Here is a 17,952-nt window from a genome sequence, read left to right as displayed (position 1 = left end):
ACGAAGCTTCATAAGTGAAGGAGAAAAAAAAATCCTTTACGAACAAGCAATTACTCGAGATTTCATCACCACCAGGCCTGCCTTATAAGAGCTCCTGAAGGAAGCACTAAACATAGAAAGAAACAACTTAATACCAGCCACTCCAAAAATGTACCAAATGGTAAAGAACATCAACACAATGAAGAAACTGCATCAACTAATGTGCAAAACAACCAGCTAGCATCAAAATGGCAGGATCAAATTCATATATAACAATATTAACCTTAAATGTAAATGGGCTAAATGCCTCAATGAAAAGACACAGACTGGTAAATTGGATAAAAAGTCAAAACCTATTGGTGTGCTGTATCCAGGAAACCCATTTCACATGCAAGGATACACAGTCTCAAAATAAAGGGATGGAGGAAGATTTACCAAGCAAATGGAGAGAGACAGAGAGAGAGAGAGAGAGAGAGAGAGAGAGAGAGAGAGAGATAGAGAGAGAGAGAGAGAGAGAAAGCAGGAGTTGCAATCCTAGTCTCTGATAAAATAGACTTTAAACCAACAGAGATCAAAGGAGACAAAGAAGGACATTACATAATGGTAAAAGTATCAATGCAACAAGAAGATCTAATGATCCTAAATATATATGCACCCAATACAGGAGCACCCAGATACATAAAGCAAGTTCTTAATGACCTACAAAGAGACTTAGACTCCCACACAATAATAGTGGGAGACTTTAACACTCCACTCTCAATATTAGAAAGATCAAGGAGACAGAAAATTAACAAGGATATCCAGGACTTGAAATCAGATCTGGACCAAGCAAACCTCGTAGACATTTATAGAACTCTGCACTCCAAATCTACAGAATATACATTCTTCTCAACACCGCCTACCATCCAAAAAAAGCCCAGGTCCAAATGGGTTCACAGCCAAATTCTACCAGATATACAAAGAGGATTTGGTACCACTCCTTCTGAAACGATTTCAAATAAGACAAAAAGAGGGAATCTTTCCAAAATCATGAGACCAGCATCATCCTGATACCCAAACTCAGCAGAGACTCAACAAGAAAAGAAAACTTCAGGCCAATATCCATAATGAACATAGATGCAAAATCTTCAGTAAAATACTGGCAAATTGATTGCAACAGCACATCAAAAAGCATATCCATCATGATCAAGTAGGCTTCATTTGGGAGTTGCAAGGCTGGTTCAGCATATGCAAGTCTATAAACGTAATCCACTGCATAAACAGAACCACAGACAAAAACCACATGATTATCTCAATAGATGCAGAGAAGGCGTTTGACAAAATTCAACAGCTCTTTATGCTAAACACTCTCAATAAACTAGGTATCGATGGATCGTATCTCAAAATAATAAAAGCTATTTATGACAAACTAACAGCCAATATCATACTGAATGGGCAAAATTTGGAAGCATTCCCTTTGAAATCTGGCACTAGACAAGGATGCCCTCTTGCACCACTCCTATTCAATATAGGATTGGAAGTTCTAGCCAGAGCAATCAGGCAAGAAAAAGAAAGGAAGTGTATTCAATTAGAAAAGGAGGAAGTCAAATTTTCTGTATTTGCAGACAACATGATTGTATATTTAGAAGACCCCGTTGTCTCAGCCCAAAATCTCCTGAAACTGATAAGTAACTTCAGCAAAGTCTCAGGATACAAAATCGATGTGCAGAAATCACAAGCATTCCTATACAGCAATAACAGACTTGAAGAGAGCCAAATCAAGAATGAACTGCCATTCACAATTGCTACAAAGAGAATAAAAATACCTAGGAATACAACTAACAAAGGATGTAACAGACCTCTTCAAGGAGAACTACAAACCACTGCTCAAGGAAATAAGAGAGGATACAAACAGATGGAAAAACATTCCGTGCTCATGGTTAGGAAGAATCAGTATTGTGAAAATGGCCATACTGCCCAAAGTAATTTATAGCTTCAATGCTGTCCCCATCAAGCTACCTATGACCCTCTTCACAGAACTGGAAAAAACCACCTTAAACTTCATATGGAACCAAAAGAGAGCCCACATAGCCAAGTCAATTCTAAGCAAAAAGAACAAAATTGGAAGTATCATGCTACCTGATTTCAAACTATGCTACAAGGCTACAGTAATCAAAACAGAATTCTACTGGTACCAAAACAGAGATATAGACCAATGGAACAGAACAGAGGCCTCGGAGGCAATGCCACACATCTGCAACCATCTGCTTGTTGACAAACCAGACAAAAGCAATGGGGAAAGGATTCCCTGTTTAATACATGTTGTTGGGAAACTGGCTAGCCATGTGCATAAAGAAGAAACTGAACCCCTTCCTGACACTTTACACTAAAATTAACTCCAGATGGATTAAAGATTTAAACATAAGACCTAACACCATAAAAACCCTAGAAGAAAACATAGGCTAAACCATTCAGGACATAGGCATAGGCAAGGACTTCATGACTAAAACACCAAAAGCATTGTCAACAAAAGCCAAAATAGACAAATGGGATCTAATTAAACTCCGCAGCTTCTGCACAGCAAAAGAAATAATTATTAGAGTGAACTGACAACCAACTGAATGGGAAAAAGTTTTTGTAATTTACCCATCTGACGAAGGGTTAATATCCGGAATCTACAAAGAACTAAAACAGATTTACAAGAAAAAAACAAACCCATTCAAAGTGGGCAAAGGACATGAACAGACACTTTTCAAAAGAAGATATATATGAGGCCAACAAACATATGAAAAAATGCTCATCTCACTTGTCATTAGAAAAACGCAAATCAAAACCACATTGAGATACCTTCTTATGCCAGTTAAAATGGCGATCATTAAAAAATGAGGAGACAACAGGTGCTGGAGAGGATGTGGAGAAATAGGAACACTTTTACACTGTTGGTGGGAGTGTAAATTAGTTCAACCATTGTGGAAGACAGTGTGGCAATTCCTCAAGGACCTAGAAATAGAAATTCCATTTGACTTAGCAATCCCATTACTGGATATATTTCCAAAGGATTATAAATCATTCTGTTATAAAGATACATGCACACGAATGTTGATTGTGGCACTGTTTACAATAGCAAAGACCTGGAACCAACCCAAATGCCCATTGCTGATAGACTGAACAGGGAAAATTTGTCACATATACACCATGAAATACTATGCGGCCATAAAAAACAATGAGTTCGTGTCCCTTGCAGGGACATGGATGAACCTGGAAACCATCATTCTCAGCAAACTGATACAAGAACAGAAAATCAAACACTGCATATTCTTACTCATAGTCAGGTGTTGAACAATGAGAACATGTGGACAGAGGGAGGGGAGCATCACACACCTGGATCTGTTGGGGAGAACTAGGGGAGGGACAGCGGGTGGTTGGGAAGTTGGGGAGGGATAACATGGGGAGAAATGCCAGATATAGGTGATGGGGATGGAGGCAGCAAACCACATTGCCATGTATGTACCTATGGAACAATTCTGCATGTTCTGCACATGTACCCCAGAACCTAAAGTGCAATAAAATATATTTTAAAAAATAAAGAAGAAAACAGAGTGGCAAGTATGTCATCCTGAAATGCACATACTCCATTTAAATTTATTTTATAGCATCATGAAAGCCAAATATAATGTAGATTGGGCTAATGATGTTCTATTTATTTATTTAAATGGGTCAATGTGGTATTTTTCATTGGGTTCTATTGACATTGGGTGGGCAATTCTTCCTTGTAAAGGATTGTCCTGCACATTGCCAAATAATTTTCATTGTTCTTCACTCCCACCCCTCACTGATGCCACAGTCACTAGTTATGTACAGCACATTCCCTCTACATTTTAGGATGCCTTCTAGAGAGACAGTTCCACCCCAAGTTATGGGCTCAATATTAGAATTAGGGAATGGTATTATTTAGTAGTAATGTGTGTTATTTCACCTGAACTTAACTCAAGATGTCAAATAGATAATTGACTTTTGCTTCTGCTACTGAGGTCTGTGACGCCTTGGTGACACTCTGGCTCATCTTTCAATGTGGAGACTACTTCTAAAATTGACAAAATTCTTTAGAAGTTAAAGTTTATTACTCTAGCCAAATATTAATTAGGTTGATGTATTTCTTATATATATATATGTGTGTGTGTGTATATATATATATGTATATAAATGGTTCAACAATTTCTTTAAAAGTTGATGGGTTTTTCCCTCAATTAGGCACTCAAAAAACTTATTGATTAATTTTTTTAGAAGCTAATGAAGAAGAATCGCTGAAGGCACAGGAAGTGAACTAAGTCTGTGACCTTTCAGGCACAGGCTTTACCTCATCAATAAAGTTACACTTTATGATGCAATATAAATAATAGATAACAATGGGTGACAAACCCAGAGGGAGAAAATGGCAGGAGGTGAAGCATTCTAAGCTTGGCTGTGCATTATCTTCAACACATTTGTTGCATTGTGGTTTTTTGAGGACTAGACCTCCAGAGCGTTGCTTGCTAATGGATACTAACTACAAGGTGAGAAATCTCTCTGTCACTTGCTGTGGTCAGAGAAGAAAAAAATATTTGTGGAATGTTTAGACACTCATCCAATAGTCAACTGACTTACCTAAGGCAGAATTTATCAGAAGGAGCTCAACCTTCCCCACTGGATAGGCCTTGGTTTTCAGCATGCATTGACATTATTCCTGGGTCAAAAAGTAGATGGCTGGAGGAGGTATCCAGGGGATGAGAAAAGAGCATGGACTTTGAATTCAGCAAAAACCTAGATTTAAATGCCAGCTTATTTTGGGAAAGATAATATGTCCTAGCTAGTTTTCTTACATATAAAATATGGACAATCGTATCTCTCAATTATAGGATTCTTATCCTATAAGAATGCATGGAGGTTGTGTCTGCAGAATGCTCAATTTTTTCCAGACTTTCTTCTCTTCTTTGCCTTCTTTTCTCCCCTTTCCTTCCTTGCCCTTTGATTTCTTTTCCTCTTTCCTTCCAAATTCTATGTGTTAAACTAGACTAAATGCACTGTTATATTTTCATACAAATAACAAAGATAATCTTGAAACTAGCAATAATATTTCACATTAGTCTATATATTGTTTAGCAATGCTAAAATAAATGCACAGCAGTGTGGTTCATTTTGTAGTAATTCAGTGTGCTCATTTCTCAGGTATATCTACTAGATTGGCATAATTTCTGAGCATCAGCTTTTTTTCATATTGTTGTATATATTGCTATAATCAGTTTTGTTGTTGAAATGTCTCTGTGGCAACCAGAGCAGTGTGTGCAGGGCAATATATAGTAATTATTAACAAATAGTAGTTTAATTTAATGGATTGAATATAAACAGAAGCAGAGAAGAAACAAAAAAAAATTTTTTTTTTTTGAGCCTGCTCTTCAGACGTTCTGTAGGAAAAAATTCTATTGCTTGTGTTTTTCCGTGGGGTCCATCAGATATCTTACAATTCTAGTTCAGGATATATTATTACCTTTCTATTTTTACTACTAGTTTTTGGACTTTGGGACATACTTAGCTTTGATTCCTTTAGATCACATTAAATCTTGTCAGGTCTGTGTTGTACTTTCTAAGGTCCAGGATTAGTGTCAAATTGCCAGAATAGGAATATCTAAAAGGGAATTAAATTCTGGTAAAAGAAATTTCAAGCTGCATATTTCTATAAAGCATGTGGTAAAAATATACAAAGAGGTGAATATTATATATATATATATTTTATACTATATAATGAAAAATCAACTTATTCTGTATATTAATATTATTTTACAAACTTATTAAGAACAAGCCAATGGCATTGAACGATTTGTCTCGGGGGGGGAGTACATAGTAAAGAGAGCAGATCCTAAAAAATTGCTGATTTATGAATATCAATGTTTATCACGAAACCCTTGTTTTTTATAATGAAAATTTTACTGAAAATAGGAAAAAAACCCAGGTAATTTAAATGTGTTTTATATCATAATAATATTTAAATACTCTGGATGCTAAGTTTATTTCATTTTCAGTAGACATCATGTTTGACATGAAAAATATTAATCTATTTTTTATTCTATAAATGCAGTTTGATATTTTACATGTTTAAGTTTGGTACATATGTATTTTTTGCCTTATACTGTGCCCTCTGTCCCTGCTGCCTCTATCTGTTTTTTTAGAATTGGCAGGTATAGCATTACACAGTAATACACTTTTAACCTGGGTGCTTATGTTAATAGTGGTACTTCCTGAAATTATATGCCTGTAGGACAAGACCCTGGAGAGGAACTGGTCAGAGCAGGCAGGGCTCTGTTCTTGTCCTTCCTAGAATAGAATGTCCTGCAACACTTTGCCCAGTGTGTTAAGTTGATCCCCAGTATAAAATCCAAAATGAGGTGCCTTTAGGAGGCACTTCAGCTGTAGTGTGACACGTGGCATGTGCTGATGAGACTCCATCAGTCCTGGGCAGCTTTCCTGAGCCTTAAGGGACCAGCTTGCCATGAATCCTAGGCTTTTATTGTCCCTTGCTGCCTACCTGTGAGTAATAAAGTTGTTTTGCTTAATTCATTGTGTGAGTTCTATCTCACCAGTCTCATGCAACTGGACTGATACTAGTGCATGTTATTGGCAAGGTGTGCAGAGTTCTTCCCTGGGACTGATGCTGGTGAACCTGTTTCACATTGTCTTCTAAAAATAGAAAGGGGGCTGGGTGCAAGTGTCTCACGTCTATAATCCCAGCATTTTGGAAGGAGAAGGCATCTGATTGCTTGAGCCCAGGAGTTCAAGCAGACATGGGGGTGAGTGCCTGTAGTCCCAGCTACTTGGGACGCTGAGGCAGGAGAATGGCTTGAGCCTGGGAGGCAGTGGTTGCAGTGGGCAGAGGTGGTGCCACTGCACTCCAGCCTGGGCAACAGAGCGAGACCTGTGTAAAATAAAATAAAATAAATAAATAAAAATTTAAAAGATTAGAATGGGTTGGGTCAGGTGGCTCATGCCTGTAATCCCAGCACTTTGGGAGGCTGAGGTGGGAGGATCACTTGAGGTCAAGAATTTGAGATCAGTCTGGGAAACATGGTGAAACCCCATCTCTACTAAAAATGTAAAAATTAGCTGGGTGAGATGCTGCATGCCCATAATCCCAGCTACTGGGGAGACTGAGGCAGAAGAATTGCATGAACCCGGGAGGCAGAGGTTGCAGTGAACTGAGGCCATGCCACTGCACTCTAGCCTGGATAATAAAGCGAGACTCTGTCTCAAAAAAAAAAAAAATTAGAATGGATTATAGTATTACTTGACCTCTTTTAGTAAATGTATTTAATGTTTTAATTATGAAATATTTGATGGTGAAATTTGGGAAGATTCTTGATGCTTGAAGCCATATTTGCTTGGAAATTAGAGAATATATTTTAATAATTGCAGGAAAGAAAATTTTATATATTTCTGGTGATGAGTTATGCCTCTGACAGTATGTTTGTTACTCTAAATCAGGCTCAGTGTGCCATTCATAGTAAGTCATGCCGGTTCAAGTTTCTTTTTAATAGAGTGTATGCAAGTTTTACAGAAAGATCAAGCAATATGCTTCTTTCTTTTAAGAACAGACAACATGAAACAGCATGCTTCACCATTAGCTGGTGCCTATATTTATAAAAGACACTTTTTTTTCCAGCTCTTTCCCATGCCATCAGGGGAGCATTCATTCAATTTCTAAACATAGCAACTTTATTGAGCTTTATTTTTTTCTATAACAGATTTATTTAAAAATATTGTATTATTTAGAACAGTTTTAGGTTCACAGAGAAATGACAGGAAACAATAGAGATTTCCTATTTTCCACATGCACAGCCTCTCTCATTATTGCTATTCCTTATTCGGTGTCAACTTAAAAAAAACAGTATGTATAGCATTTTCTTAGCTCTCTATGTACATATGACAGTGATTTGATGTTCACCTGATATTGAACCATTTTGATTGCTTTCTTAATCTGGATAGACAAGGTGATGAGTACAATAGAAGCTACAGCTCTTTTTTTTTTTTTTTTTTTTTTTTTTTCCAGAGATGCTCTAATGAATTTTGGATGTTTTGTGAAAGACAAAAGTAACCCTCTTTTATAAATACAACAAGTAATATAAAAAAGAATATTTTTTGAAGCCTAAAGGAAAATATTCAGATTATATTATTGTTTACTCTGGATTAAGAAAAAACTCTACATTGTATTTTTCTCAAATGGGAATAGCATACGTATGATGCTTGTCATCCAGAATCTCTCTGTCTTTCCAAATTGAATTTTAGATGCAATATTTTTTTGATACTTTTCATATCTACTCTGTGAGCTTAATACTCTCTCTTCTACTGATATTCCTAGTATTACAATTAATGTACCAATGCTTTCTGTTTACTATATTGTGGACATTTTGCTAAACAGTGCACATATAATTGTTCAATTTTCCTTCCAAAATCTGAGAAAAATACTACTATTTTATTCTTAAGCAGAGTTTTAAAAAAAAATCAGCTAAGACTCAGAGAGAGATTTAGTGTCCTTCCCGAGTCAATCTGATGGAAGCTAGATTTGATTTGGGATTTTTCTGACTAAAAATTGTGATTCTTGGCATCGTTGGTAGGACAATTCTTTATGTTTAACACTTTGTTGAGCACTACAGGACTGTTAGGATCTCTGGTCCTACTCTCTAAGTGATAGTAACACCTTTCATCAATGTGTTATTAACAAATACCTCCACACATTTTCAAACATCCTTTGGGGGAGGTGGTCCCAGTACAACACTGGCAGAAAATCATTGTTGTGATGAAACAATGAAAATCATTTAAGAGATCTATCTTATTCCACTTTGTGCTTCTATAAGGACTACCAGAGACTGGGTAATTTATAAAGATTTATTTCTTACAGTTCTGGAGCCTGGGAAATCCAAGGTCAGGAAGTCCCCATCTGGCAAGACCCTTCTTGCTGCATCATCCTGTGGCAGAAGGTGGAAGGGCAAGAGAGAACAAGAGTGAACAAGAGGTTGAACTCAGAGCCTCAATTTCTTCTATAATCAACACTATTCCCTTCATGAGATTGAAGCCTTCATTACCTAAACACCTCACATTATGCACCACCTTCTAACACCTGTGCCTTGGGGATTAAGTTTTGAACACATGCCTTTTGGGAGACACATTTGAACCATAACATGCTCAAAGAATAAAAAGTTAGAGAGCCATTGCAGGATTACTTCAGATAATCATCATGATTATGAACCTAACTGGGTTGGACTAAGGCTTCCTTAGTAGAAGTGGCATAAAAGGAACCAAAAAGTGGAAATGGCTTCATATTTGAAAGGCCCAGCTGCCTTTACAAAAAGCTACATGGTGTCTTCAAGATAGTGTTGGCAGCTATGGGTGTTTCATGGTTGTAGTCAAAATCAGAAGAGTTTTTGCAGATAGTACCGAACTCAAAGCAAAACTCCAGTTCCTAGAAAAGTTAGCCTAGAAGTATAAAAGGGATAGAGTTACCAGAATCATGTACAAGGTAGAGTGTCCTTAGTTTCCTTTAAAGACTTTAGCCTAGCTATTGGATATGGGATAAGAGGTCAAAACAGTCCCTAGCAGAGAGCATGATCCACTGATGTGCATCAGGTAGAGGGCATGGTAAAATTTTAAACCACCTCAGGTGAGGATTGGTTAAAGATACTGGGAAGGACAATATATTCATGAAGCTAGTAACAAGACAAAATCTGTAAATGTTGAGGATGAAAAATAAGACAGACTGAAGAATTTGCTACCTCTGAACTGAGGGCTTGGTAGCCCGAGGTAGTTTTCAGTGGGGTAAAATTAAAGTAAATAAAAAATAGTTTAACCATATACTCAGCTCCTGAATAGCTCAAAGTGCCCTATAGGCAGGAAGCAGGGTAATGGGCAAGTCTGTTACAAAAATTCTCAGTAACAGTGTTTGCATGTATCATTGTGTTTCTAAAAAGTTCTTATTTTGAAATTCAATTAAAAATTTTAAGTGGTCAGTGTTTTCACTATAACAAAGTTACAAGTAAGTACGGGGATATTTATTAGACTTCTTGAGCTCTCAGTATCTGAAACTTCGACTTATGTATGAAAAATGCCTGGTAAGAAGTAGACCTTGCTTCTTGAAAATGTCAGATATTCACATCCTGAGCATCCCTTCTATGGACCCATGACCTAGGTGCTGCTGATCAAATTTCCTCACCAGGGTCCTTAGCAAAAATCTAGTAAAAGGAGGAAGGATGGACCTTGTAGAAGCCACTCATGAGATGATGATTACTTCTGTGTTATCGCATATAGTTTGCAGATGAAGGTTACATGGTGGTTCCAGGGGCAGCATCCACAACCCACTGATAGCTGTATGGCTTAACTGTGACATCTTGTGATCAGTGAAAGTAGCAGTGGTGAACATTTCTTTTAACTGTAGAGTTTAGCCCTTGCAAATGTTCTGTGGGTATCTAAAATTGAGGTATATGTTATATACATTAAATTGCACACACCTTATGTTTTTAATTTGATCATTTTTTGACAATTTTATATATCTGGTAACTACCTACCCTTGGTCCCTAGAGACCTTTTAAGTCCTTCCACTTGTAAGGACTTTGTGTATTACATTGGGTCAACCCAGAAAATCCAGGATGATCTCTGTATTTTAAGGTAAAATGATTAGGAACCTTTATTTTTTCTGCCACATTAATTCCTGTTTCCCATGTAACCTAATGCAGTCACAGGCTCCAGGGATTAGAGCATGGGCATCTTTGGGTGTTTATCATTCAACATACACACTCAGAGAACATACACACTCAGAAAACATACACACTCAGAGAACATACATACTTTGTATGGTTCGATCTTTTTAAAAGTCTGAGAATTATTCTACAGCCAGGAATGTAGTCAACCTTGTTGGGGGCTACATGTGCACTAGGAAATAATGTTTTCTTCTGCTTGAGGTGGAATATTTGAGTAAGTGTAAATTAGGTAGAGTAGGCTATATCCTTTTTCTGTCTATTTGCTTTATTGATTACTGAGAGAGGAGTGTTGAAATTTCCAACTATAACTGAGAGTTTTCTATTTCTCTTTTCAATTCTATAAATTTTTGTTTCATATATTTTGAAGCTGTGTTATTAGTTCTATATGCATTTAGTTTCCACATCTCAAGTCCGTTTTTTTTTTTTTTTTGAGATAGGTTCTCATTCTGTAGCACAGGCTGGAGTGCAGTGGTGTGATCAGAGCTCACTGCAGCCTCAACATCCCCAAGCTCAGAAAATCCTCCCACCTCAGCCTCCTGAGTAGCTAGGACTATAAACACATGCCACTGTGCCCAGCTAATTTTTTTGTAGAGACAGAGTTTTGCCATGTTGCCTAGAATGGTCTTGAACTTCTGAGCTTAAGAGATCCTCCAACCTCAACCTCCCAAAGTGCTGGGATTACAGGAGTGAGGCATTGCACCTAGCTATTATTTTTATAACTTAAATTTCCCTGATAACATATGATATGATGTATCTTTTTACGTGTATATTAGTCCTCTATGTATCTTCTTTGGTGAGGTGTCTTCTGTTCAGGACTTTTGTCCATTTTTTAGTCAGGTCACTAATTCTCTTTGTGTTTTTTTTTTTTTTTCCAGGCTGGAGTGCAGGGATGTGACCTTAGTTCACTGCAAGCTCTGCCTCGCGGGTTCAAGAGATTTTTCTGCCTCAGCCTCCCAAGTAGGTGGGACTACAGGTGTACACCCCCATGCCCTGCTAATTTTTGTATTTGTAATAGAGACAGGGTTTCACCATGTTGGCCAGGCTGGTCTCAAACTCCTGACTTTAGATGAGCTGGCTGCCTCGGCCTCTCAAAATGCTGAGATAACAAGTGTGAGCCACTGTGCCTGGCCAGGTTGCTAATTTTCTTATTGTTTCATTTTAAGAGTTCTTTGAATATTTTGCATAACAGTGCTTGTCACAAATGTCTTTTAAAAATATTTTCTACTAGTCTGTGGATTGTCAACTCATTCTCTTGATAGTGTCTTTTGAAGAGCAGAAGTTTTTACTTTTAATAAATTCTAGCTTATTATTCCTTTCATATATCATGTCTTCAGTGTTGTATCTAAAAAGTCATCACTAAAGTCAAGGTCATCTTGATTTTCACTTATTGTCCTCCAGTAGTTTTATGATTCAATTTAAGTCCATGATCCATTTTGAGTTACTTTTTGTGAAGGATCTAAAGGCCATTTGTTTATTATTTTTTTTTTATTCCATTGTTTTCTAATTTCTTTTGGATTGTCATTTTTTATCTAGTATTAAATTATAAGCTATTCACCTCTGTTTTGCTTTATTTTAATGGCTGCTCTACAGTTTATAATATAAATCTTTAATGTATGACTATATTTTCAAACAATATTATGCCTTTTCATATATAGTATAAGAAATTTATAGATATATGCTTTCATTTCTTCTATTCTTTGTGTAATCTTGGTCATATATTTTATTTTAACATAATTTACAAACCTTACCATGTGTTGTTATTCTTTTCTTCTATAAGGAATAAATTACTTTTTAAAGACAAGACATAAACAAGATTAAATAAACAAGAAGAATAGCTTTTATATTTGCCCATATTTTTACCATTATAATGCTCTTCATTTTTAGTGTTTCAAAATTTTCATTTTATCATTTTTCTTGTGTCTGAAGAACTTCCTTTAAGAATTCTTGTAGAACATGTCTAATGGCAATGAATTGTTTTAACTTTTGTTGGTTAAAAAAAAACTTTATTTTACCTTCATTTTTGAAAGTAGTGTTATGTATCGAATTCTAGTTGGACAGTTTTCTTTCAGTATCTTTTCTTTTTAAAATTTTTATTTTATTATTATTTTTTAGATAATAATAATAATCTAGATAATAATAATAAACAGGGTCTCACCATGTCATTCAGGCTGGAGTGAAATAGTGTGATCATAGCTCACTGCAACCTTGAACTCCTGTTCTCAAGTAATCCTCCCACCTCAACCTCCAGAGTAACTAGGACTGCAGGTGCACACTACCACACTCAGCTATTTTTTTTTTTTTTTTTATAGAGATGGGGCCTCTCTATGTTGCCCAGGTCATTCTTGAATTCCTGGCCTCCAGTGATTTTCCTACCTAGGCTTTTCAAAGCATTGGAATTGCAGGTATGAGCCACCACACCCAGCCTCTTACATTATTGTCTTATGGCTTGAATAGTTACTATTGAGAAGTATATCTTGATTATTTTTGTTGCTCTCCACATGATATTTCCCTCTTCTGGGTGCTTTTAAGATCACCTCTTTATCAATGATTTTTACCAGTTCAATTATGACTTGCCTAGTTATGTATTTCTTTATGTTTATTATTTAAGGGTTGATTGACGTTCTTGGACGTGTTATCTAATAATTTTCCTCAAATTTGGAAAAGGTGTAGTTATTGTTTCTTTAAATATATTTTTCTCCTTTCTCCCTTTTCTTTGTGAGACTTCAATTACAAATATATCTGGCCATTTGATATTGTTGCATAAGTTACTGATCTCTGTTTATTTCTTTGCTCTTTTTCCTTTGCATTGTTAAAATAAAAACTTCAACTGAATTAAATTTAAGGAGTTTGAGCAATGAACAATTCATGAAATGGGTAGTCCCCAGAGTCAGCAGATTCAGAGAAACTCCAGCCCAGCCATGTGGCGGAAGAATATTTACAGACAAAAAAAGAGAATGATGCACAGAAATCAGAAGTTAGGTACAGAAATAACTGGATTGGTTACAGCTCAATGTTTGCCTTATGTGAACACAGTTTAAACACTTGGCTGTCTACAAGTAGTTGAGGTGCAGCTGCTGGGATTGGCTAAGACTCAGCTACGGTTACAGGGACATACTTCTAAGTTAGGTTTTCAATTTTTTCTACTTATTAAATTATGTTGCAGTTTGTCCACAAGGACTCAAATATAGAAGTATGAAGTCCTTCTCAGACCATATATAATTTGCTTTAACAATTGCTCCCTTTTGGTCATTTTTTTAATTTTGAGAGATTGACCAAAACTTTAGTCACTGATGTCACTCACAAATGTAGTTATTTAGTTTTGAAACCCACTGGGAAACAGTAGAACAGTGCGTTTTGCAAAGATAGGAACAAGCACTGACTAGAGGGTACCTCATTGTGCTGGAAAGTCCTGTTTACAGGAGAAAAACAAATCCTGACCTGTTTTAGGACCTATGTGTTTCCTTAAAGTCTTAGTTTGATAATGTCACATTTAGCACAAATGACTTCATTTTTGTTTGGTTTGGTCTGTTGGCACCTAATGAGTGAGCTCAGTCCAAAACAATAGCATCCCACTAGTTTTGTTTCAAAAAAGATTCCCCCTTTTGGTCAGGTTCTCACTTAGGTGAGAGTGTGACCAAAACTTGGGGCCTTAGTGGCAATCTCAGTTACCATGATTTTAGGTTTCCAGTCTCAGAATGTCATTCATAGGTTATGGTGTCCTCACGGTTGCATGTTTTTCAGCTCTTGTCATTCCATTGAAGAGAGACCATTTGACATTCTAGCAACAGCCACATGCAAACACTTAAAACTTTTGAGAGTGTATAGCACACCAGGGAGACTACTATTATGACTATTTGGAGGATAATACCAAGAGTTTGGAGTATGCCCCTTTTCCAGGGTCCCCATGAATGAAACCACCTAAAATTAATTAGATTAAAGAAGGAGCTAGATAAAAAGTCTACTCACTTAACTAAGCAGCCTTTTCATTAAATCCCTATAACTAAATCTCTATAATCTATATTTGATATATTTCTCCATAGGCCACAAGTGCCAGCAGCTGCACAGATACTTCTCCGTTTAGCCAATTCTACTATTTAGCATAACTTTTACAAAGGAATTTAACATTGTGTTGTGTAACTATAGCCTTTACAGCAGAATCTGCTATAGAGCTTTTCCTGAAGGATACATTTATAATTATTTCCTCTTTTACGTCAAACCATGGAAAAAGGACCTAACAAATGATGCCCTTTTAGAAGAATGAAGGCCTCCTGGCAATGTTCTCTTTAACCCATGATGTGGGTTTAAAGGAGTGAACCGATGTTTTACTTCTGACTGATTATGAGGCAACATATGCACCATTAAAGTTTCTGCCTTACATTGGACCTTCATTTTTATCTAGTTTATCTTCATTTTTTTCAAGGTGTAAGATTATCCATGTATAAGGCTTGCTGCAAAATCCTTCACAAATAAAACATATCCCATAAGTGCACACAACATTTTCATTTCTATTTTTCATAGAGGCATAAACAAGGAAAAATATTCAAAGATAAAAGCCTCATGATAGCAGAGAAGTCTTGGTCCTTGATCTTGGGAAAAGCTGTTCATATCAAGGATGCCATCTTCTTCTGGGGAGAAGCTTTCCTGGTTAACTTTACCTTAAGAGTTTCAATGGATGTACAGTTCCAAGGGTGTGGAGGGACCCTTTTCAGTTGTGAGATAATGAATTCAAAGTTCAGGTTTCCAAAGTTTTGTTGCAGTGTGAATGGCAAGGGCAGTCTTTCTCTGATGTTCTCAGAAGATCCAATCTTCAGGTTCCAGATTATGAAGGGGTTGATTGTCATCCACGAATTATAAAAAGCTTTCTTTACTTGGTGAAAGTATACTGTGGCATAATAATCTACTGTTATAACATCAGCCCTCTTGCATGGGAGAGCTTTTATACAACCAGATAATAAGCATTGAAAATGAAAATTGTATTATATCCCTTTATAAAAGTTTAAATGGCCCACCAGTTAGCCAAATGTAGCTGAAGCTTTGATTGTCTTCCCAGGGATATGGATTTGACAAACCAAATATTGGCTATAAACTAGCAATATATAAGTCACCACACCAATATATTTAATTTGGATCATTTTATCTTTTCCATGATGAGTCATGGAATGCAGAACTTTCAATAACAAAAGCTTTAAAGACTTAGGAAGGACAGGTGGCTTTCTGGTTCTTCATGAGTCCATGCTTAATTAACATTAGACATATCCTCTTAAATACCAGTTGTTTCTCCAAATTAGGTGCATAGCACTGATAAATGATGGGTTTTCATAGGTTTTTTGATGTAGACCATGGAGTTCATTCAAATTGTATATCTAAACAATTTCAGTATTGGATGATTTAGAATAAAAATCTGGCAAAGTATTTCCTTGGTATTCAACTAATTTTTGTTCTACTTGGGTTAGGAGTTTTATTAGCCAGTCAGTCTTTTAATTAAAGTTTTAGGAATTCTCATCCAGTCTAATTTTTGGAGAGTTGGGGAATTCATGTGGAATTCTTTCCCATAATATGATTTTAAAGTTATTAGAAACCTGTATTCAAGAGTGCTTTTCAGGGTCCTTTCCATCCTTTCATGAATATCCTAAAAGAAACTATTTTCTGGGATTTTGCATGCTTGTGGAATTTTCAGAAACTGTACCATCATTAAGCAATTAACTGTGGAAAGGATTTTAAATAGTCATAGTTAAAGAAACAACTGACAAGGAAATTGGTTATTTCTGTGGCCTACAATAAGTTGACATAATAACCATAATTATAACTGATAGTGTATACTCAGACATTTTAAAATTTTAGAAATCCCACACAATTTTGGAACATGTATTATCATTCACTAAAATATAGCCTGAATAATATTACATTATTTTATTTTTACAGTGCTTCATACGTAACTTAACATGTCAAATAATCCTGTTTACCTCTTTTTTTGGATACTTCAGGGACCCTCTGTAGCATCTCAAGGTTAGAGGTCAGAAAAGAGTTTTGAAGCTGAAATTTGATTCCGGGAAGCCTATCGAATATGTTAAAGGTTTAACATATTGATATTTAATTTGATATTATAAAATAGAATTACAGGTTACAATAAGTCATTCATTTAGCCAAAATGATGACTCAAAAGTTTTTTAAAAAGGCAAAATCTTTTACTCATTGATCAAGGAAAGTTAGCTTTCCAAACAAACTGTCTCTTTTTTTTTCCTTTCTTATTTTGGTAGTTTATTCAAAAGGCAAAGAAAAATATTTCATTATCTTTTAATATTATATGAAAATCTTGTTCAAAAGAGAAAGCCAAGTTTCACTCTTGCATTAATGTGTTATTAATATCAACCCAAATTTTTAATAAAGCCATATAGAAAAATTTACCCAGTTTTAATCAGTTTGATCATAAGGTGAGATTCTCATAAAACTCTTATAGCCCTTTACAAATTTTTGCTAAAGAGCAGGTCAGTGCTTTAACAAAACCCTGTTGTGCTTTTATTTATGTTCAACTTGTGGAAAACCCAAATAATTCCCCTTTAAATTTAGTCAACATATTCATACACAGAATTTCTTTTACAGGATTAATTTTTACAACCCTTTCACAACTTGTTTAAGTTTTTAGCTTTACCTTATCTAATGTACTAAAGAAGGCAAAAATTTACATTTCCATGCTTTCTTATAATCTCTTACCAAAACACATTTACTCTCCTTACACATCTTGCATGTAAAACTATTTTTTCAGTAGTCTTAATTACATGTTATAATACTAACTCAGAGGAACTTCTACTTTTGGTGCATACATTTCCTTTCACAAATCCTTTCATGACTTACACAGGCCATCTATGACATATTTGGTCTTTCTGTCTTGTCCTAAATATCCCTCTTTTTAAACAACCAGTTATTTTGCTTTAGGACAAGAATTTACAATATAAGATCCTTTCTTAAATAAAATCTCTTTATAACCTTTGCATAGCTAGGGGGATTGCTAATTCCACATGCCCCTAGGCCTTATTGAGAATCTAATGTCCAAGGTAGGTAAATTGAACAATTTTCAAAAGTCAAAGCAGTTTATGACCTTAAAGCATTTAGTAAGTCTAATATCTGACCATTCTAACTTAGATCAAATGCCTTTATTTTACCAATAATCTTTAAAACTTCTTATTTCCCAAATATTACTAAAATTCCATGAACTAAA

This window comes from Sapajus apella, unplaced genomic scaffold (genome assembly GCF_009761245.1).
Source record: "Sapajus apella isolate SASKATOON/1434 unplaced genomic scaffold, GSC_monkey_1.0 scaffold1, whole genome shotgun sequence".
Lineage (NCBI taxonomy): Eukaryota > Metazoa > Chordata > Mammalia > Primates > Cebidae > Sapajus > Sapajus apella.
The sequence above is the reverse complement of the archived record's forward strand: the minus strand, read 5'-3'. Positions refer to the sequence as shown.